This window comes from Olea europaea, unplaced genomic scaffold, assembly GCF_002742605.1.
Source record: "Olea europaea var. sylvestris unplaced genomic scaffold, O_europaea_v1 scaffold1346, whole genome shotgun sequence".
Classification (NCBI taxonomy): Eukaryota; Viridiplantae; Streptophyta; class Magnoliopsida; order Lamiales; family Oleaceae; genus Olea; species Olea europaea.
In genome coordinates this window covers 79,592-102,340 of record NW_019230952.1, presented here as the reverse complement: position 1 = coordinate 102,340, position 22,749 = coordinate 79,592, and the positions used below count along the sequence as shown (strand labels likewise).

At 41.9% G+C, this 22,749-nt stretch overlaps 1 pseudogene; it reads right to left on the bottom strand.

Annotated features, from left to right (window-relative positions):
• Window positions 1–6,518: 6,518 nt before the first annotated feature.
• The window catches only part of LOC111375174, a 51,581-nt pseudogene continuing 35,350 nt past the window's right edge, over window positions 6,519–22,749 (bottom strand).

The window sequence follows — 22,749 nt, the reverse complement described above, 5'->3', positions numbered from 1 at the left end:
CAGGCAAATAGTACACACTATAGAAAAATATCTAGTTAAAACATATCTACTGCCTCAGATACATGTAACTATTACATTTGACAATTTATGCTAGATTTATTAGAAAACCAGGGGATTAAACATTTGTTCCTTTATATTTGGGATTCTCCTTTGATCCCAAGTTGTTTCGAGTTGGAGGTTTTCTTTTATACGGGCTTGGTTTACAGAGCTTTCCAAGCACAACACCGATGTCAGATCAATCAAAAATGGATATTGTAAGGCGGATCACACATTATAGTTGGTGCAAGATGATTGGTCTAGAGAGTGTGAAGTGGATTGTGCTAGTCTAGAAATAATATGGACCATTGTGGTCAATTATCCTATACTAGTGTTGTTATTTTCTTGTTAACTATAGTACAATATTTGAATTTTGAATTTTGAATTCAAATGGATTGGCTCTCTAATTACAAGACTTCTTCATTCTCTCTTTTTTGGACTTGGCATAACATAGAGAGAAAGTATAGAGAGGTAACCAAGTGGGAGCTTTCCATATCTCCAGTGAAATTCTTGGTGGCTTTCGACGGATTTTTCTCGGTATATCTATTGTCATTCCCGTGCACGACGGTGTATCATCCGGTATGGTACAAATATGAGCTCAACATCATAGGAGACTCCATTGGTGGTGTTGAAGAAGCTTTAGGTCGTTTGGTTCGATTTTACACTTTGAGAGTTTACATTTTTCGCATTGTAGTTGTAATAATCTTTTGTATATTATACTTTAAATTCTACAAATGGTATCAGAGCTTAGGCTAATGTTAAAACAACTTGAAAATCGGATTGAAAGTCGAAGGGGTTTGGTTTTGTTTGAAAACAAGTTCAATAGAAACTTTAAACCCATTTTCTTGAAAAATGACACACCTGGTGGACTAACGGAGAGCACTACCAGACTCCAGATGTCAAGCAGAATATTTTGGTACAGTACGTGTGACACACACGCCAACGGTGGAGGTGGCGCATGAGACCACTTGCAAAAGACAGTATGGGCATGTGTGGGCGCGTGCAAGGGAATTAGCCGGAAGTGAAAAAAGACAGATTCTTCCTTGATGAATTTCTGACCTTCTGGTGGTATTGGATTTCAGTTTGGAGCACTGTGAAAACAGATATAGTCTCGGGCAAAAAAGTGGAAACAAAGAAACTTTTCTATTGGCGGCTCAGTGGTGTTCCTAGTGTTGAAGCAGCTGTTGGATGACTTAAGGCAGTTAGTGGAGGTCGTAGATCGATAAGGAGTTGTATCTCTCTTTAAAATACAAACCAACGAATTGGTTCGCTCGATTTGCACGTTTTAACACCCTCTTGAATTTACAATTGATATATTGTGTTATTTGTCGCCATATTATTATTCGACTCTTGTGATATTGGTTATGTATTACTTGTTATGATATCATTGTTTATGTCATCTTAGAAAGTAATTTATATATAAATTGATTTGAGCTTGCATTTGTGTGTGGGTAAATTGGCTAAGTAAAACTTTTTTTCGAAAACATTATTTTGCTTCCATGGTCTCTTGAGTTGAATTGGCACAATTCAATGGTAAGGGAGATTACTTCATCTAGAAGCAAAAAATGAAAGCTATTTTAATTCAACAAAAAGTTTCTAAAGCTCTTGATGACCCAAAAAAATATCCCGATACATTAAAAGCTAAATCAGATGAAATTACTGAGATGAATGAAATTGCACATAGTTTAATTATATTGCATTTATCTGATGCTGTGTTAGGACAAGTTGAAAAACATAAGACTGCCAAAGAGTTGTGGGAAGCACTTGACAAGCTATTTTTGGAAAAATCTCTTCCAAACAAAATATATATGCGTTAAAAACTGTTCAGTTTTAAGTTTGACCCGGAAAAGGATCTTGAATCCAATTTAAGTGACTTTAACAGACTCTTCAAGTGTTTGGCCCACAATTATAAGAAATTTCATGAAGAGTATCTAGCGGTTATTCTTTTAAATGCTACGCCTGAATTTTATAGAAATGTTAGGAATGCTCTCACGTATGCTAGGGATACTTTGACATAAGATATTATGACTTATGCTTTGAGGGCTAGGGAGCTAGAGTTTAAGAAAGAGTCGAGAGGTAGCTCAAGAGAAGAGAGTTTGTTTGTTAGAGGGAGAAATGAGACGAGGGAGAACCATTTTCAAAGTAAGAAGGGCAAAGGAAAATGGAAGGGTAGGTCTAAGTCTATAGATAAGAGTGGTAAGAAATGCTTCCATTATGGCGAGTTAGAACATTTCAAGAAAGACTGTAATGACCTTAAGAAGAAACAGAGATCGCAACACAGTGATGAGCAGAACTTAGTTGCTGTAAGTGATTCTCTCGATCGCCTACATGTTATGACCTTGTCAGGAGATTTTGACACCCATGTAGATGGTGCTCGTAATAACATATATGTTATGAATGTTTCTAATATTGATTTCGACACTGAGTGGATATTAGACTCGGGTGCCACTGTTCATATGTGTTCTGTAAAATCTTGGTTTTATAACTATAGAGATGTGAATCCTAGAAAATTATACTTAGGGAATGATCGTACATACAATGTAGAAGGAGTAGGTGATATTGCTATTAGGATGCATGATGACATTATTAGACCCCGTAGAGGTGTTAGGTATGTCCCGGGCCTGGCAATGAATCTTATTTCCTTAGGCACTCTAGAAAAAGAAGGTCATGAGTTTAGATCTCATGCAGGTACTTTAAAGATTTGTAAAGGATCTCTAGTGGTTATGAAAGGTCCCAAGAGGAATAGGTTACATGTCCTTCAAGGTAAAACCTTAGATAGCAAAGAGTCAGCATTATCTTTAGTTTGTGAAGATAAATCAGATCTTTGACATAAGAGGATGGGACACATTAGGAACAAAGGATTGAAATACCTTAGTGACTGAAATTTACTTGGTAAGGATAGTGTTACACTTTTAAGTTTTTGTGAGATTTGTGCTCCAGGAAAGTCACACAGGGTTAGCTTTAGAATAGTGAACACAGCACTAAGAGACCATTGGACTACATTCATGCAGATTTATGGGGTCTGAAAAACATCCCACACATGGAGGAAATAGATTTTTTCTATCCATTGTTGATGATCACTCGAGGAAAGTTTGGATGTATCTTATTAAATCCAAATCTGAAACTTTTAGTAAGTTTAAGTATTTTCTTGTCTTAGTTGAAAATCAAATGGGAAAGGGTGTGAAAACTCTTAGGACGAATAATGGTTTAGAGTTTTACAACTTCAAATTTGATAGTTTCTTCAAGGAAAAGGGTATAATGAGGCACAGAACTGTAGGACATACCCCTCAACAAAATGGGGTGGCGAAGAGAATGAATTAGACTTTAATGGATAAAGTTAGATGTATGATAATTAATTCTGGGTTGTCTAAAGGTTTCTGGGATGAAGCCGTGTGTACTGCTGTCTAAAGGTTTCTGGGATAAAGTTAGGATGAATAATGGTTTAGAGTTTTACAACTTCAAATTTGATAGTTTCTTCAAGGAAAAGGGTATAATGAGGCACAGGACTGTAGGACATACCCCTCAACAAAATGGGGTGGCGAAGAGAATGAATCAGACTTTAATGGATAAAGTTAGATGTATGATGATTAATTCTGGGTTGTCTAAAGGTTTCTAGGATGAAGCCGTGTGTACTGCTGCCTATTTGATAAATAGGTCACCTTTTAATTCTGTTAACTTCTATACTCCTCAAGAGTTGTGGTCTGGAAAACCTCCAGATTTGTCACATATTAGAGTTTTTGGTTGTGCGGCTTATGCACATTAGGTTGAAGGTAAATTGGACCCTAGGGCTACTATGTGTGTCATGTTAGGTTATCCAGAGGGAGTAAAAGCATATAGACTGTGGGTTTTAGGTGTAAAGGGCATTAAAATTATTAACAGTAGAGATGTGAAGTTCAATGAACTTGATATGCCTTGTCTTAAAAATATAGTAAGTCAGAACAAACAGACTGATGAAGGAGAATCTTCTACTGGAAGAAGATGTAATTTGAGGTGAAGAGATTAGGTTATAATCTAGAGGATAGTGAAATCAAACCTCAAGAAAAATCTGATCAAGAAACAATGATAGAACAACCTGAACTTGAAATTTCTAAAACTCCTGTCCCTAATCAAGAAATATTTGCAGGTACTAATCTGGATGATCACCAATTAGTGAGGGATAGAAAAAGAAGACAAGTGAAGCCCAATTTGAAATACATCTCTTAAAATTTGATGGAATTTGTCCTAGTTTTAAGCGAAGCCTTGGAGTTAGTTGAACCGGCCTCATTTGAGAAAGCAGTTAACTGTGAAAATTCTAAAAGTTGGAAAAAGGCTATGAGAGAAGAAATTCAATCTCTAAACAAAAATGAGAATTGGAAGTTGGTTAAAAAACCAAAGAACCAAAAGGTAGTCCACTGTAAATGGAGCTACAAGTTAAAAGAAGGAGTAGGACCTAAAGACCTTTTAACATACAAAGTAGGTTGGTTGCAAAGGGATTTACTCAGAGAGAGTGGATAGACTATAATGGGGTATTCTCACCGGTTATTAAGTATAAAACTATCAGGTTAGTCTTAGTCTTAGTTGTCCAGTATGATTGGGAGTTGGAACAACTAGATGTTAAGACAGCTTTTCTTCATGGGGAGTTAGATGAACTGATTTACATGTCTCAACCCAAGGGTTCGAGGTGAAGGGGAAATTAGACCTTGTGTGTTTGCTTAGAAAGTCCTTATATGGTCTTAAGATGATTCCTAAACAATGAATAAGAGATTTGATGCTTATATGCTTAAAATTGGTTTTAAGAGGAGTGATTTTGATGCATTTTATATTTTAATAACTCTAAAATAGGCTGTGAAGTTTATTTATTATTATATGTGGATGACATGTTGCTTACTAGCCTTAGTAAAGCTGAAATCATAAAGATGAAAACCCTTTTAAAATCAGAATTTGACATTAAAGACTTAGGAGAGGAAAGAAAGATCCTTGGCGTGGTTATTAAAAAGAATTGGGCTAATAATATGATGACTATTAATCAAGAGTCTTATTTGAATAAAGTATAACCAAATTTGGTATGAAATTTGCTAAGTCTATCAATATATCATTAGCTGCACACATGAATTTATCATCTGCACAATGCCCCAAAACTGAAGAAGAAATGCATGAAATGAGTAATGTTCCCTATGCAAATGTCATTGGGTCTGTGATGTATTCTATGAGTACCACGAGATCGAACCTTGCATATGCAGTTAGTTTCTTGAATAGGTTTATGCCTAACCCAGGTAAACTACATTGGACTGCACTTAAATGGCTATTAAGATATCTAGCTGGATCTTTGAAAAGGGGATTAGTGTTTGAAAGGAAAGTAATAAATTAGAACTTAAAGGATATGTAGATTCTGACTTTGCATGGGATAAAGATCAGAGAAAATCTACCACTTCTTACTTCTTCACTTTAGGTGATAATTGTATTATTTGGAAATCGCAGTTGCAATCTATAGTTACGCTCTCTAGCACTGAAACGGAATACGTTGCATTAAATGAAGTTGTAAAGGAATGCATGTGGTTGAAAAGCCTTATATGTGAATTAAACTTCTTGAATGATAATGCTATGATTTTTACTGATAGTCAAAGTTCATTGATGTTGTGTAAAAATCCTGTTTATCATGAACGTACTAAGCATATTGAGGTGAAGTATCACTTCATTAGGGAGAAGTTAGCTTTAGGTGATTTTATTTTGCTTAAAATTGCAACTGATAATAACCCTACAGATATTGAAACATAAGTACTTACGGTTGGTAAGTTCAACAAATGTTTATCAATACTAAGTATTGATAATGGTTAATTGTTGTGTAGGTACTGAGTTGGAGTGAGCGATGATGATAAAATAATACCACGCTAATGGATATCACTTGTAACTAGGGAATTTGACGATGGATGTTATGTGATCCAAGGTGAAGATTTGTAAGGTGGATCACACCTTATAGTTGGAGCAAGATGATTGGTCTACAGAGTGTGAACTGGATTGTGCTAGTCTAGGAATAATATGGACCATAGATCAAATCCAATGGTTGGATTTAATCTTGTGGTTAATTATCCTATACTAGTGTTGTCATTTTCTTCTTGACTATAGTATAATATTTAAATTTTGAATTCAAATGGATTGGCTCTATAATTACAAGACTTTTTTATTCTCTCATTTTTGGATTTGGAATAACATAGAGAGGTAACCAAGTGGGAGCTTTCCATATCTCTGGTAAAATTCTTGGTGGCTTTCGGGAGATTTTTCTCGGTATTCCCATTGCCATTCCCGTGGACAACGGTGTATGATCCGGTGTGGTACAAATCTGAGCTCAACATCATAAGAGATTCCATTGGTGATGTTGAAGAAGCTTTGGGTCGTTTGGCTCGGTTTTACACTTTGAGAGTTTACATTTTCCACATTGTAGTTGTAATAATCTTTCGTATACTACACTTTAAAATCTACAGATATAAAAGATGATGTAGTTTGCATTAGTGTGATTAAGCAGAAGGGTGGTTAGACCAGTATTCCTTGAGAAGCTGCCCGAACAACGAATTTTCTCTCTCTATTAACTTCTTGGGTTGGTCATACTCTACCAGCTTCCCTGCATTCATATCTAGAATTGGTAAGCGTGGTTGAAGTGTTTGAATGAAATGTCTCACAATATATTCAAACAAGGTAATTCAACATGGTAGCATGGCAGATCACATCAGATGTGATAAAAAAAAATGAATCTTGCCTACACAAATGTTGAAGTAAGAGAAATCACCTTAACTGATAGAAAGAACCATTGTACAATCCACCACTGTTGATATTCTATGGGCCACAGTTATCACAGTACAATCAGCAAATTCTGTTCTAATAGTTTTTTGCAAGATGTAATCAGTAGCATTATCAATTGTTGCAGTCCTTCATCAAGTACTAATATCTTGCTTCTCCTTAATAAAGCACGTCCCAAACAAAACAATTGCTGCTGCCCCACGCTCCAATTTACTCCGTCTTCTGAAACTAAAATGACACGTTTTTTGTTCTTTATTATTTCAATTACTGATATCTGTATCACACATGCCCTAGAACTTACCAAGAGAGTCTAGGCCCTTGTCTTTCTCTTCAACAATATCTTTGAGCTGGCACTTACTAAGTAACTTAAGATTTCATGGTAAATGTAGATTATCATCTTGTCAATACTAGCGTTTCTCAAGAATATAAAGACACTAGCATCTTTGGTAAGGTAGACTAAATAGTATTCGATAGTATTAATAAAGAAAATATAAAATCTTGTTCATTGTACATGCCAAACATACAATAGTAGCAACCAATAATTACCTTCCACATTTCTTAGCTAGTATGTTGAGCCAACGGATCCAAATTGTACCTCACGGTTCCATTGAAAAGGGTAGGATCCTGAGGTATAATCCCAAAATGAGACCTCAAATCATGAAGCCCAATTGTTGAAATGTCGACTCCATCCACCACGATCTTCCTAGCCATGGGCTCCACCAGACGAAACAAGGCACTGATAAGGGTAGTCTTTCCACTGCCAGTTCGGCTAATAATACCAATTTTGTGTCCTTCAAATGTGCAACAAATCCCATGTAGAACAAGTGGCATATCATGCCTATATTTAATCTGCTTTTCAAATTCAAGCAACATTTACCTGCAAATCTTAAATATCCACTTTACCCTTGGTAGGCCAGTTCACAGGGGGATGGTTCTCTTCTAACACTGGAGGAGCCTTGCTTGGTATGTCCATACACTGGTGGATCCTTTCTTCCGAAACAATTAAGTTTGATACCTGGCATTAGGGGAAGGATCAAGGTTATATCTGTTACGTGTTGTCATACTTGGCCAACCTACGTGGGCCTATGGCCCACTCATTCCGAACCACGTGCACTCTAGCCGAAGTGGGTTGAATGGCCGACGTCCTTTATGCCGAGGCCCATATGCCGAAGCTAGTGAAACTAACCGAGCCTCATGTGCCGAGGCCTGTGAAGATTGTCGAAGCCCTACAGCGGAAGTACTACGTGATTGAAGCAGAAGCCTCCGAACCATGAAGGGACGTCTTCCATGGTCACTTCTCCCAAGCGATCTCCTACATAAGGATCTGGTTAGAATGACTGATGGAACATTTGTCATAAGTGCATATATCAGGTCTTATCACTAGCATGGGGGCTCTGCACAAGCAATAAATGCACAGCAAGCTAGCAAGTCAAGAGTGATACCTAGGATTGGATTTTTGAATTGAGAAGATGAGGCCATGTGTCACCTCATCTAAAGGCTACCATTTCACATGTAATACTATAAATACTTCCCTTGTATAACATTGAAAGTGAATGCAAGAATCAATACAAGAAACCACATTTTACTCTCTCTTATTATCTTTACAACATAATACGAGTTCATACACATTTACATTCACTTTCATCAGCACCGATTGGTAATTATTGTACAATATAATTACAAATATCCCGCCGAATTCCGAACGTTCTCATCCAGCGTCATTGAGCTACTTTCACGCCCCTAAAGAGGTTCGTTCCAGACCGTCCACATGTCTTAGCGTGTAAGACCTTCGCTCACATGTACGTGGATGGGTCCGACATCTATTGGCAACATTTTCTGGGGTCAACAGATTGGCGCCGTATGTGGGAAACCATACCATAATCACAAACAACCTTATGGTGAAAGCTTATTGAAGAGCATTTGGGCGTCTTCCTTGAAAAAGGATTTGTTCTTGAAAAAGAATAAGAGGAAGCCCCACAACTTAGCAAAATCTGAAGTCAAACTAAAAGAAAATAAGTTCAAACAAAGACACACCCCCTAGAAGAGTAAGAGAAAATGTAAATGTGCCTCTTCCACCCGCTGCCCCAGCAGCTCGGCAAAGACTCCACCACCACCAAAAAAGAGGTGGAATGCAGGCAACGACACGACTGTCAAGAGAAATGGTTACCATGGCGGCCAACATGAGAGATATTGCTAGCCAAAACTTGGCTATGAGGGAGCTCATGGCCCAAATGCAGGGCCAGAAAGGCTTCCCCATTCCTCCATATGCCCCTCAGGCTCAGGGATACTACCAGCAAAAAGACGAAATTCAAAGTCATAGAACTGCCTTACTGGACTATAGCCGAGGTAGAAGCCCGTTTGAAAGGGAAGTGGAAGTTGATATTTTCTCCAACTACGCTTCTGGCCGACCCACCGTGGTCCCATTGAACCATGATAACTTCCCACCTATGTATGAGCAAGAATTAAGAAATAGAAGGGCAGGCAGTGTATTTGACAGAATTAGCCCCGTTGAACCGAGGCTTAGGCTATAGCAGACACACCAGCCTTGGACAAGGCAACCGCCTCCACCTCCGATACCCCAGCAACCAGAAGAGAGGCATGAAAATGTCCCCCGTGTTGCTCTGCCTAGAAATAGGCGCCAGAGGAGGGAGGACGATGCTAGGAATCGTCCGGGAACTTCTCACCAACTACCGAGGCAAGAGGCCGAAGAATATGACTCAGATAAACAGCAAAGGTCATGTGACTTGGACGACGACGATGAGAATTTACCATTCTCCAGGGAACTAAGGAGTGCCCAGGTTCCAAACCACTATATAATGTCAAAGATACCAAAGTATGAAGGAAGAGGTGACCCAGAGAAGCACCTAAATGCTTATAAAATTCACATGAGCCTAAGGGGCGCCACCCCAGTTGTGAAGTATAGAGCTTTCCATCTGACACTTAGTGGAGCAGCTGAAATTTAGTATAGCAAGTTACCAGCTGCGAGCATAAGAAGCTGGCCCGAGTTCAAGACAACATTCTTGAAGAGGTTCGCGGTAAGCAAAGATGGAGAGGCCCCCATCCAACGCCTCCAAGACATAAGACAAGCACATGGGGAGTCCCTAAAGAGCTTTCTATCGCACTTCACTGATGAGATGACGTACTGTGTGCAAGTCACCGACCGTGAGGCACTATCCGCATTAAGAGGAGGTTTGAACATGAATACCCTATTTTAGAAGGACGTGCAGAATCAAGATCCCACCACCTATGATGCCCTACTCGAGATGATGAGGCGGGAAATCATCAATGAAGAATTGATTGAGCATAGGAACAAGGCAAGTAGAGGCCTCCCACCTTCTCAAAGGCAGCGTGCTAGAGGACTGACCTCCCACCTGATGGACTACCAAATGAACCAGGCTGGAAATGAGAGTTCTGGCCAAGCACTTACCACCACCACTTTGAACGCGGTTCTTACCTTGGCATATGAGGATATTTACCTAATTACCGACACCCGGCAGACGGAAACCCCACAAGGATCCCGTAGGGGGAAAGGTCGAGGCCGGGGTTCAGGACCTAGAAATAGGTCAAATCGAAACCCACCGGGATACTGTGTACACCATCGGTCCTATGGACACGACACATCATATTGCCGAGACTATGCGTACCACTCCCTATTGGAACCCCCTAGGGACAGAAATGAATCGCCCCAGGCGAATAGGCCCCCGCCTAGACACGACAATCGACGTGGGCGTGAGGAGGCTGTTTCTCGTCAAAGGAATGTTTCCCCACGACGGAGAGAGCATGAGACGGAGAGGCCTAGGGAAGGACGCAGGTACCGAAGAAACCGACAAGCCGAGGATGAGGCCCCTATCCACGAGATAGACACCATATTTGGAGGCCCATATGTCGGCGGTGAGACACAAAATGCCAAAAGGAATTACGCCCGGGAAGCTAAACACCCCCCTTTGGCAAGCTACATTGTGGACAGCAGCTCCCGGAGGAACCAAGTTCCACCCCTTATTTTCACCCAGGAAGACGCCGAAAGAGTTCACTATCCCCATTGCGATACACTTGTTGTGAGGGCCGCCATAGCCTAAAATGGGCTCAAGCGAATGTTAGTTGACAATGGTAACTCTGTCAACATTCTCTTCGAATCCGTCTTTGACAAGATGATATTGGATCATTAGTTAACACCTACCACAACTCCTCTGTACGAATTCATAGGAGATAGCATCACTCCAAGGGGAAAGATAACGTTTACAGTAGAGATGGGAGAGTCTACCCAAGCTACGATGAACTTTATGGAGTTCCTCATTGTTGACAGTCAATCAGCTTACCATGGAGTATTAGGTAAGCCAGCCCTAAAGGAATTGGGAGCAATCACCTCCATCCACCACCTATGCATGAAATTCCCGACGAAAAATGGGATAGCAACGGTGAGAGGTGACCAAAGAGGGTCAAGAGAGTGTTATCTAAGCTCCATCAAAAAGGTAGAGCCCCAGGACGTCCATGTAATCATAGCCGATATAGCCATGACCGATGTCCCAGGTGATGCTCCCACTGAACCAGAAGATATCAATATGATAGATGCACTACCCAATCTGGAGGTCTTGGTTATTGACGAGATCGATCCCCGTATAATTGAACACGAACCTCAAGCATCCCTAGTCGAGGAACTTGAGAACTTCTTGGTGGACCCCCGAGACCCATCTAAGATGCTGAGGTAGGCAAGGGCTTATCCAACACTCTGAAGGAAAATATTAAAGATTTCTTAAGTAAGAACCTTAATGTCTTTGCTTGGAAGCATGAGGACAAGGTAGGCATAGACCCCAAGGTTAGTTGCCACCACCTGAAGGTCGATCCTAAGGTTGTCCACACAGACAAAAAAGGAGAGCCCTCAATCCTGAAAGGTACAAGGCTCTGAAGAAAGAGGTTCAGAAGCTCATCCAAAATAGCTTTATCAAGAATGCTACCTATCCGAGGTGGGTCTCCAACCCGATTTTGGTAAAGAAACACAATGGCAAGTGGAGGGTGTGCATCAATTTCACCAACCTCAACAGAGCTTGCCCGAAAGACAGCTTTCCACTCCCAAGGATTGACCAACTAGTAGACTCCATGGCTGGGCACGAGTTGTTGAGCTTTATGGACACATACTCCGACTACAACCAAATACCCATGATCTTGGCCGATGATGAGCACACTTCTTTCATCACAGATTGAGGCCTCTATTGTTATAGGATGATGCCCTTCGGGTTGAAAAATGCCGGAGCAACTTATCAAAGGCTCGTCAACAAAATGTTTATGGACCTCATCGGCAAGACGATGGAGGTATACGTGGATGACATGTTGGCAAAAAGTCTGGAGGCTGAGGACCACATAATGCACCTCAACAGCACATTCTAGACCTTGAGAAGATATAGGAGGAGGCTCAACTCCCTCAAGTGTGCTTTTGGAGTGGCTTCCGGCAAATTCTTGGGATACATGGTCAATCAACGCGGAATTGACGCCAACCCGGAGAAGATTGAGGCCCTATACAAGATGAGGTCTCCCCAAAAGCCAAAGGAAGTGCAAAGTTTGACTGGACGGGTGACCGCACTCAGCCGCTTTGTCTCCAAAGTTATAGACAAATGCCTCCCATTTTTCAAAGTACTGAAAGCTGGGACGAAGTTCCAATGGAACGAGGAATGTGAAGAGGCCTTCCAAGGCCTGAAAAGGCACGTGGGGCAGGCCCTCTCCTCTCCAAACCGAAGCCCAGAGAGATCCTACAACTATACTTGGCCGTCTCAAATGAGGCCATCAGTTCGATTTTGACTCGAGAAGAGGAAACCACCCAACTTCCAGTTTACTATACAAGTAAAGCACTCCTATCGTCGGAAACCCATTACCTCGATATGGAAAAACTCGCTTTGGCCTTGATCACGGTCTCCAGGAAACTAAGACCCTACTTCCAAGCTCACACCATCCACGTGCTGACAAACTTTTCCCTAAGGCAAGTGCTCCAAAAGCCTGATGCCTCAGAAAGATTATTGAAATGGGCAGTGGAGCTAAGTGAATTTGACCTCGTGTTCAAGGCTAGGGCAGCCATCAAGGGTCAAGCCTTGGTTGACTTTGTGGCAGAATTTACCAACTTACCCGAGGTAGATGAAATCATGGAATCGGCTGAGCCCCCTACATGGAACTTATTCGTGGATGGGTCGACTGGGGACGCCTGCTCAGGTGCTAGAGTGGTCCTCATCAGCCCTGAAGGTCACAAGCTAGACTCAGCGGTGAGGTTTAGGTTCAAGGCCACCAACAACGTAGCAGAATACGAGGCACTACTTGCAGGCCTCAGGCTGGCCAAGGAAATGCAAGTAAAGAGGCTCATTATCAGCAGTGACTCCCATCTAGTTGTTAGCTAAGTAAATGGTAACTTCTCAGCCAAGGACAAAACGATGGTCTCCTACATGAAAATGGTGATGAACCTCATCCCATCCTTTGAAAAATTTGAACCGACCCAGATCCCTCGCATAAAAAATTCTCATGCGGATGCACTATCCAAGCTCGTTAGTAGCAAAGATTCAGAACTACTCACGGTAGTACACATAGAGCACCTCCTCCTACCATCGATCGAGGCCCCCAATGTCATGTGGGTCGCTGGGACCCCTACCTGGATGCAGCCAATCGTAGCATACCTCAAAGACCAGATACTACCCACTGACAAGCATGAGGCCTACAAGCTAAGGAGGAGGTCAGCCCACTTTCTCTTCGTTGATGATGTTCTCTATAAGAGGAGCTTCTCCTCCCCACTTTTAAGATGTGTTGGGGGAGAAAAGGCTACTTACATATTAAGAAAAGTCCATAAGGGCGTGTGCGGCAATCACTCCGGAGGTCTATCTTTGGCACAAAAGATATTGAGGTAAGGGTACTATTGGCCTACCCTAAAAGGGGATGCCCTCGAGTTTGTACGAAAGTGTGACAAATGTCAATGATTCTCTTCGATACGAAGGCAATCGTCGCAGGACTTGACCGTGGTCTCCAGCCCTTGGTCTTTCTCGAAATGGGGTGTGGACCTCATAGGCCCTCTACCTAAAGGTAGAGGAGGTGCAAGTTTTGCAATTGTGGCCATTGATTATTTTACGAAATGGGTTGAGGCTGAGTCGCTGACAAAAATCACAGAAGCCAACACTTCCAAGTTCTTGTGGAAGAATATTATATGCCGGTTTGGGATTTCTTACTCAATTATCTCAGACAATGGTAGACTATTCGACAACAAGAAGGTCAGAGCACTATGCGAAGAACTCGGCATCAAGAAGCATTTCTCCACGCCTTACCACCCACAAGCAAATGGCCAAGTGGAGACTGTCAACAAAACAATCAATTACGTCCTGAAAAGGAAGCTCGATGTGTCAAAAGGGGCCTGGATGGACGAGCTACCACAAGTTCTTTGGGTAATCCGAACCACCACGAGGACGCCAACCGGGGAAATACCTTTCCTCATGGCATATGGTACTAAGGGAATGAGCCTCGTTGAGGTCGGACTTCCGTCTCCAAGACGTCTGCATTTTAGTGAAATAACAAACTACGAGCTTCGAAGGTGCGACCTCGACTTCATTGAAGAAAGAAGAGATGACTCCCAGTTGAAGCTCAGCGCATATCAAAGGAAGATGACGAGGTACTTCAACTTAAAGGTAAAGAAGAGATCATTTCAAATCAAGGACATGGTCCTAAGGAGGGTTTTCCTCTCCTCAAAGGAACTTGGTGCTGGTTCCCTGGGTCCGAATTGGGAAGGCCCATATAAAATCAAAGAAGAGATTCGGCCTGGGACTTACTGGATTGAAGACATGAACTACAAGGCACAACCCCATCCATGGAATATCGAGCACCTCAGAATCTATTACCAGTAAATGTATCACCTCGCTGGAAGGTCTTTCCCAGCTCACGTAACATTTCTATGATTCAATAAAATTCATTTGCTTAAAACTGTGTTGCATTACGTCGTTACCTCGGAGGAGAGGCAAGCATCCCATCTCTAGGCCACCTCGCTTGAACTCCGAGGTGCTTGCACATGCCTTCCACCTTGGAGGAGAGGCAAGCATCCCATCTTTGGGCCACCTCGCTTGAACTCCGAGGTGCTTGCACATGCCTCCCTTTGCCAAAGCTAGACGCCAAGGGGAGAAGCCTCAACATGGCTGCACCATCCACCATGTTAGGAAGCATCGTCACCTCGGAGGAGAGGCAAGCGTCCTATCTCTGGGCCACCTCGCTTGAACTCCGAGACGCCTGCACATGCCTCCCTTTGCCGAGGCTGAACACCAAGGCAGAAGCCTCAACATGCTTGCACCATCCACCATGTTGGGAAGCGTCGTCACCTCAGAGGAGAGGCAAGCGTCCCATCTCTGGGTCACCTCGCTTGAACTTCGAGGCGCCTACACATGCCTCTCTTTACCGAGACTGAACGCTAAGGGGAGAAGCCTCAACATGGCTACATTATCTACCATGTTAGGAAGGGAGGCCAGCGTCCATTTCTGGGCTACCTCGCCTGAAATCCGAGGCATATACACTTCAGCTACAACAATTTATCCTTAAGATCTCTTGAGATTACAGCTATTAAGCTTAAGTAAAATTCATTTGCTTAAGTCCTATATTGGTCAGAACTCATGAGTCTTTCATACAATTTATTTGTTCAAGTGATTGGAGTAAGGATACCCAATTAAAGTTATTTATTTCTTCAATCAATGTTACGTTCAATTACTTAACGAGGCCAACACACTTAGACGAAAAAGATATTACATTGATTTTCAATTGAGGTTACAAAAGGAGGGCCTTAGGCCAGTACATCACGAATAACTGAAAAGAAAACTATCCTAAGCCTGAGAAGGTGATGGAGGTACTTCAGCAGCTGGGGCGTCCGCAGCTTGAGCTTCAGAGTTTGCTTCTTTTGCCTCTACTACTTCATCTCCCACCGCTTCACCAGCTGGGGTTTGAGGCACTTCGTCCACAAACTCCGACCTTAGTTGCAACAGGTCCTGATTTGGGTACAACTCCTCAGCTCGCTCCATCATCTCGGCATAAGGAAAGTTCCTCCAGTATGTGCTGAAGCTCTGGTACTCCTCATTATTGTGGAAATTGACAATGTAGTCTTTCACTGCCTCTTCCCTTACATTTTGAGCTTCCCCCCTAGCATGGGTTGCATCATCGACGTACCACTTAATTTGGCTCTCGAAAAACTTGTATGCATCATGGGCCCCTGCCAGCTCCAGGTTAGCCTTCTCCAAGGCTTCGGATATCACCCTCTAGTGGTCATTGGAAACCTCCACCTTCTTTGTCAAGGAGGCTACCTTACACTGGGACTCATGCACCTCCCTTTTCAATGCCTCTATCTGAACCAAGGCAGACTCCAGCTTGGACGATTCTTCAAGTTTTTGGGCCTTAGCATCTTCAGCTTCGACCTTAGCTGCCTTCAGCTCCTCTGCAAGGGGGGCAGCCTTCTTCTCAGAGGACTGGGTCCTCGTCTGAAAGTCAATAAGAGCCTCCCTGCACTCCAGTACGAGGCCAAAGGTCCTAACACTTTGGCTCACAAGAGCCCTGGTCAAGTCTGTGGCATCACAGGAGGAGGCGTGCAACTGCCACCGATCCGTCCAGAATCTATAAAAACTTTCTGTGGCGCTTTGGATCTCAGGTGGTAGGGCCTCCACCAAAGCTGGGGCCAGAGGCTCTTCCCTGTCGGCAAGAAAGCTCGGAGACTTGCCTTGTACTCGAACAGGTTTCTCTTTGGCAGCCTCCTCCTCAACCACCTCGACTTGCCTCCTTGCAGCCTCCTCCCTCGCCTCATCAGCCTCTGTATGCCTGACCATTTCAATTTTAGCCGCTTTTGAGGCGGCCTCCAGTAGCTTTGGCGGTCCGGCTTCTTTGCCTTGGGACATAGAACTCCCAAATTTGCCAGATGAGCTGGAGATGTGCACCAGCTTCCTCTTCTTCGGCTCCTCAGGGACTTTCTCCTTCCCCCGAGGCTCCTTGGCCTTTTCTTGCCTTTGGGGGTCCCCTCTTCGGAAGCCTGCGAGGTGCTGACCTTCGATAGACATTCAACTCTACCTCGGACCTCCTTCGCACCACTTGACCCCGACTTCAGGGGCCTCATCTTCACAGTGGAAGTTACCCTCAGTATGGACGCCATGTCAGGAGCTAGGTACTCCTTCCTCTTGAACTTATCTGCAGAACACAGTGCGTCAGTACCAAAATAAAAACATAAAAAATATGCAAGTGTGGGAGCTTCATACCCTTGGAGGCCATCAGTTCGAAGTCCAGGAAATAGCGACTTCTGTCGATGAGGTGATCGAAGTGGCGAAGCTTTAGAGGTCTTTTGTAAATATCCTCTGTCACTTCAAACTCCTCCCTCCTCAGCTCGAACCTCATATTGCAATCTGCAAACGAGGCATCAACAGTTAGACAAAAAATTAAAGCTAAAAACGGAATGCACACTACTAGGGTAGGAGACTCACGAGCTTCGTAGTACTGGGTTGGTACTGTGCAAAACAGGGCTTTGTCTCCCTCCACCGCCTGCTACCTGTCCCTAACCCAGAACCATGACTCCTTCCATCCCTTTATGGAAGCAGGCAGCTCGACCACAAAAGGTGCATGGGCCCCCTAGGGAGTCAAGTAATACCACCCCTTGGACTCCTTACCTATTATCCTAGCTGAAAGAGAGTCATAAAAACGTGGAGAGGCATATCCTCCCCAAGCGACACTTCCTTTCACAGGAAGTACGAGCCGACCAACTGACTCCACCCATTTGGCAGAACCTGGGTCGGCGACAACATGAAATTCCTCGGCACAGCCCGGAAGAAGGGGCGCAGAGGAAGACGCATACCTGCCCTAAATAAATATTCACTCACAGCCACGCACCCCGAGCTCGGATAATAGGCTCGCTCATGGGCCTTGAGCACCAACATGTCCACATAATGAGGTACACAGTACCTCTCCCTTATCTCCCCCAACCTCTTCGACGTCATATTCGAAGGGACTCTAGACACCCCCACTCTACATTGTAATCTACTTTCTCCTCGGTCATAGCAATCTGCTCAACTTCGGAGTCCCCCCTGTAACTAGACCCCCGACCAAACGACGCGACAGTGACCAACTCCCTACCCAAAGTTGACTCCATCTCAGAAAGCAACTAATAACACAATAAAAGGACGATTTTCTGTGAAAAATACCAACTGAAAAACTACGCGAACAGAGTGGGCCGGAAAAGCAGTAAACGAAAGTGCCTCAACGTCGGAATGTCTAAGCTCTAAGAGGAGAAATCAGATTGCAAGTGCTGGAAAATTCTAAAAATTGGAGTTCTCTCGCCTTTTATAAAGGGCCAAGATGAACCCCGACCCTCAGATCGAAGATCATTCAATCTGAACCCTTCATTTCAAAATCAAATCCGAGGCATAGAATGCAAACGGTTTTTCAAACCTATGCCTCAGATTTAAGCGTGTCTCCCATGCACCTCAGCCAACACGTCAGCTTCTAGAAGCTCTAGCTATTCTAATAATTACGATTTTAATTCGACGGCAGCAGGCGCCTTGGAAGTCGCAACGATTCAGCCACCTTTCCTAAAAAACACGCGCAAAATATCAAATCATTGGCACAACTACCAAGAAACAATTATTGTCGACCACCTCGGCTTCATCTTCAACATTCAGCCGTCAAGCCTCGCCGGTTCGGTTTCCCAACCACCTCGGCTTCATCTTCAACATTCAGCCCTCAAGCCTCGAAGGTTCGATTTCCCAACCACCTCGACTTCATCTTCAAAATTCAGCCATCAAGCCTCGCAAGTTTGGTTTCCCAACCACCTCGACTTCATCTTCAAAATTCAGTCGTCAAGCCTCGCGGTTCGGTTTCCTAACCACCTTGGCTTCATCTTCAACATTCAGCCGTCAAGCCTTGCAGGTTCGATTTTCCAACCACCTTGGCTTCATCTTCAACATTCAGCCATCAAGCCTCGCAGGTTTGGTTTCCTAACCACCTCGGCATAATCCTCGGCTTTTTCATCATTCACCCACAATAGCACATTTCTAACTCCAACCATGATATAAATATCCATACTTGGACTTGGGGACTAGTATTTGGGTTGAAAAATTCTTTCAATCTTTACCCAACCCACTGGCTTTACTTCATTAAAGTCCATGCATTACATAAATGACTATACTTGGACTTGTGGGACTATTGTTACGTGTTGTCATACTTGGCCAACCTACGTGGACCTATGGTCCACTCATTCCGAACCATGTGCACTCTAGCCGAAGTGGGCTGAATGGCCGACGCCCTTTATGCCGAGGCCCATATGCCGAAGCCAGTGAAACTAACCGAGCCTCATGTGCCGAGGCCTGCGAAGATTGCCGAAGCCCTACAGCGGACATACTACGTGACTGAAGCAGAAGCCTCCGAACTATGAAGGGACGTCTTCCATGGTCACTTCTCCCAAGAGATCTCCTACATAAGGATTTGGTTAGAATAATTGATGGAACGTTTGTCATAAGTGCATATGTCAGGTCTTATCACTAGTATGGGGCTCTGCACAAGCAATAAATGCGCAGCAAACTAGTAAGTCAAGAGTGATACCTAGGATTGGATATTTGAATTGAGAAGATGAGGCCACGTGTCACCTCATCTAAGGGCTGCCATTTCACATGTAATACTATAAATACTTCCCTTGTATAACATTGAAAGTGAATGCAAGAATCAATAGAAGAAACCACATTTTACTCTCTCTTATTATCTTTACAACATAATACGAGTTCATACACATTTACATTCACTTTCATGAGCACCGATTGGTAATTATTGTACAATCGGATTACGAATATCCCACTGAATTTCGAACGTTCTCGTCCCGCGTCATTGAGCTACTCCCACGCCCCTAAAGAGGTTCGTTCCAGACCGTCCTCGTGTCTTAGCGTGTAGGACCTTAGCTCATGTGTGCGCGGGTGGGTCCGGCATCTGTTGGCAACATTTTCTGGGGTAAACAATATCTTCAGAAGTAATAAAATGATGAGCGTCAAACAAATATAGTGTATTCTTTCGGATTTGGCAATACAAACTGATGTAGACTGATATGATCACTCACCTGAGATCAAAGTTCCTGGGGAAGTAAAACCATGTAGAGAGCCAAGGAGGCAACAACGGCAGCAGCAACTATTTCTAGCCTTTGGGTTAGCCACTAATTTGCTGCAAAATTGTGGAATAAAGGACTGGCATTTGTGTCAATGAGTTCAAGGTTCTTGGCGATAAAATAATCTTCCATTTTAAATGCTCTTATTATAGTTGCTCCAGCTACAGATTCAGCTAGATGGTTTGCTAGGAAAGATTTAGTGGTGCCATTGATCCGCATCAACGCTTTAGCAGTTGAAACTTGAAAGTAGTATCTCTGTGTGTGAGATAGTTATATTACTTAAAGTAGATGAAATTTAGAGGGGAAAAAAACACAAGAAAAATTTTCCGAACCCACTGGTAAAATATTTTTCACATGGTGCATAAATTTGTCTTTTAATGCCGGCAGTTTTCTTCAAGTTTTGTTGTTTTTTCTCATAAAGCCTTATATACTGCTCAATGATTCTTTTAAGGTTGTGCAGTTTTCGTGTAGCATTTTTTACGAGAACGATGTTACCTGTATGCAAATAACAAGAAAGACCATGGCTATGGAGACAAATAAAACTTGCCAATTAGCAACAGCTAACACAGCAAGATTAGAATAAAAATTTATAGTTGTTGCGACAGCTACCATCAAGATATGGGGAACATCAAGATCCAAGAGACTCAAATCCGAAGAGACCTGCAGGATTGAAATTATATTATAGACATAAAATCATTAACTTCAGAATATCTTCAAGTCATGAAATATTTAAAATATTTACTCGGTTCAGTATTCTTCCCAAAGGCGTAGAATCATAAAATGACATGGGTGCACGAAATAAAGAATTTAGTAGCTCGGAAAATATTGCTTTTGATGACTGCTTCCCTAATGCAACCATTAAGGGGGACCTACAGGCTACAGAGCATAAACAAAGTCGACACAATTCCAATCAGCAAGTAGACGACAATCAACCTCAATCTGCTAACATTTGGATCATCAACATTTGCAGCCATCCAAGAGTTCAGTAATATTTGACCAAGCAGGAACATAAGGTGAAAGAAAGCAGCCGAGAAGAAGATCAAAAAGCCTTTGTTATGATTTAAATTCAGAATGTAGGGTCTAAATCCAGTGTCCCTAACTTCCATTTCTTCTTGCTTTATCAATTGATCAAGTCCTGATGTTTGAAGTTTTTCTCTGCATAAATTTTGCGAATCTCTCTGGAAGAAACTTCATGCCTTTTTGAAAAAACCTTCTCAAAACCTGCCATCTCTTTGTGTGCATTAACAAGGTCCCGAAATTTTTGGCTTGAGGACAGCATCTGAGAATAAGAACTAGCATGCAAAATTTCCCCATCTGACGTCAACTGTTAAAAAGAATAGACAAATTGTTAATATTTGTGATTAATGATAAAATAAAATAAAAATAAAAAATAAATAAATCATCAACCATTTAATGGGATCATGCTTTTAGGAGGGAAACTGGAAATTTACATAATATACTAATAATCTTAAATATCAAACAGAATGTTTGATGAGAAACTGACCGAGACAGTATCAAATGAAGAAAAGAAATCAATTTGATGTGTCACAAGTAAGACACTCTTCCCTGAGAGGGCTTCCATGACGTATTCCTGACGAGATTGAAGTCTGTTTAATCAAACCACTACAAGGGTGGAGTATTTATCAATACTAGAAAGAAATAAAGGTGAAAAACAAAACTTAGTACAGGGAATAGGACCTGACATCGGACCATCTTTTAGCGTACCTTATAATAGACAATAAAAAAATCTTAGAGCCCGTTTGAGTCACATTATAATGAGAATGAGAATGAGAATGAGAAATAGAGCAGTTATTAATATTATTAATAATGTCCTTACATTAAAGAGATTTGTGGCAGTGTGTGCATCTACAGCGTTGAAAGGATCATCCAAAAGATATATATCAGCATTTTGATACAGCGCATGGGCAAGTTGAACACGCTGTTTCTGACCACCACTAAGGTTGACTCCTCTTTCTCCAATTTCAGCAAGATCACCATATGGTAACAGCCCAAAATCCTTTGCTAGCGAACACCTCTCTATTGTTTCTTGTTCGCGTATTTATTTGTTTCAATTTTAAAACCCATCACAAGTGTACGGTTCGTTAACAAGTAGTAAAATGGACTATGAGTCCAAGTATCGTTCCCACGAGGATTGAATTAGCTCTAATTAGACTAATGTGACCTTAACCGAATCTAATTGAATGAAAATTTGGTTTAAATGTGAAAAGCCCTAATTTTGGAAGAAACCCCCAATTAAAAACCCTAATTTTGAAGAAAACCCAAATTTCGAAATCGGAAACCCTAATTTCGAAATTCCACTAATTAAATGACTCAACAACTCAACTAAAATGTAAATATGCAATGTTGTAAATGAAATTGTAGAAATAAGTTGAACTAAAATCATTGGGATATCGAATCCCAATTTGATTTCTATAAACCCTAATTTCACAAATCCAATTAATCAATGGAAAATTGTCAATTCAATATTCCTACGCCTATCTAATATACTCTCTCGATATATATTAGATCTATTTCTGCATATCATCAGCCTATATTTCTATGGATGATGTAACATACAAAAACGCATGAAATTCTATGAACAATTATCGAATTGCATAAAGCATAGGGGTATATTTCTATCCCATATCGGACCCTATGTCAATTTATATATATCGAGTCTATTCTACTTCTTTCGAATGTAAAGAATAAACCATCACAATCACATAATAAATGGCCAATAAATCATGGATTCAATCAAAGCGATATAAATCAAACAATTTATTCCAAAGATAATTTATATTAAACTCATGAAATATAAGAATTTA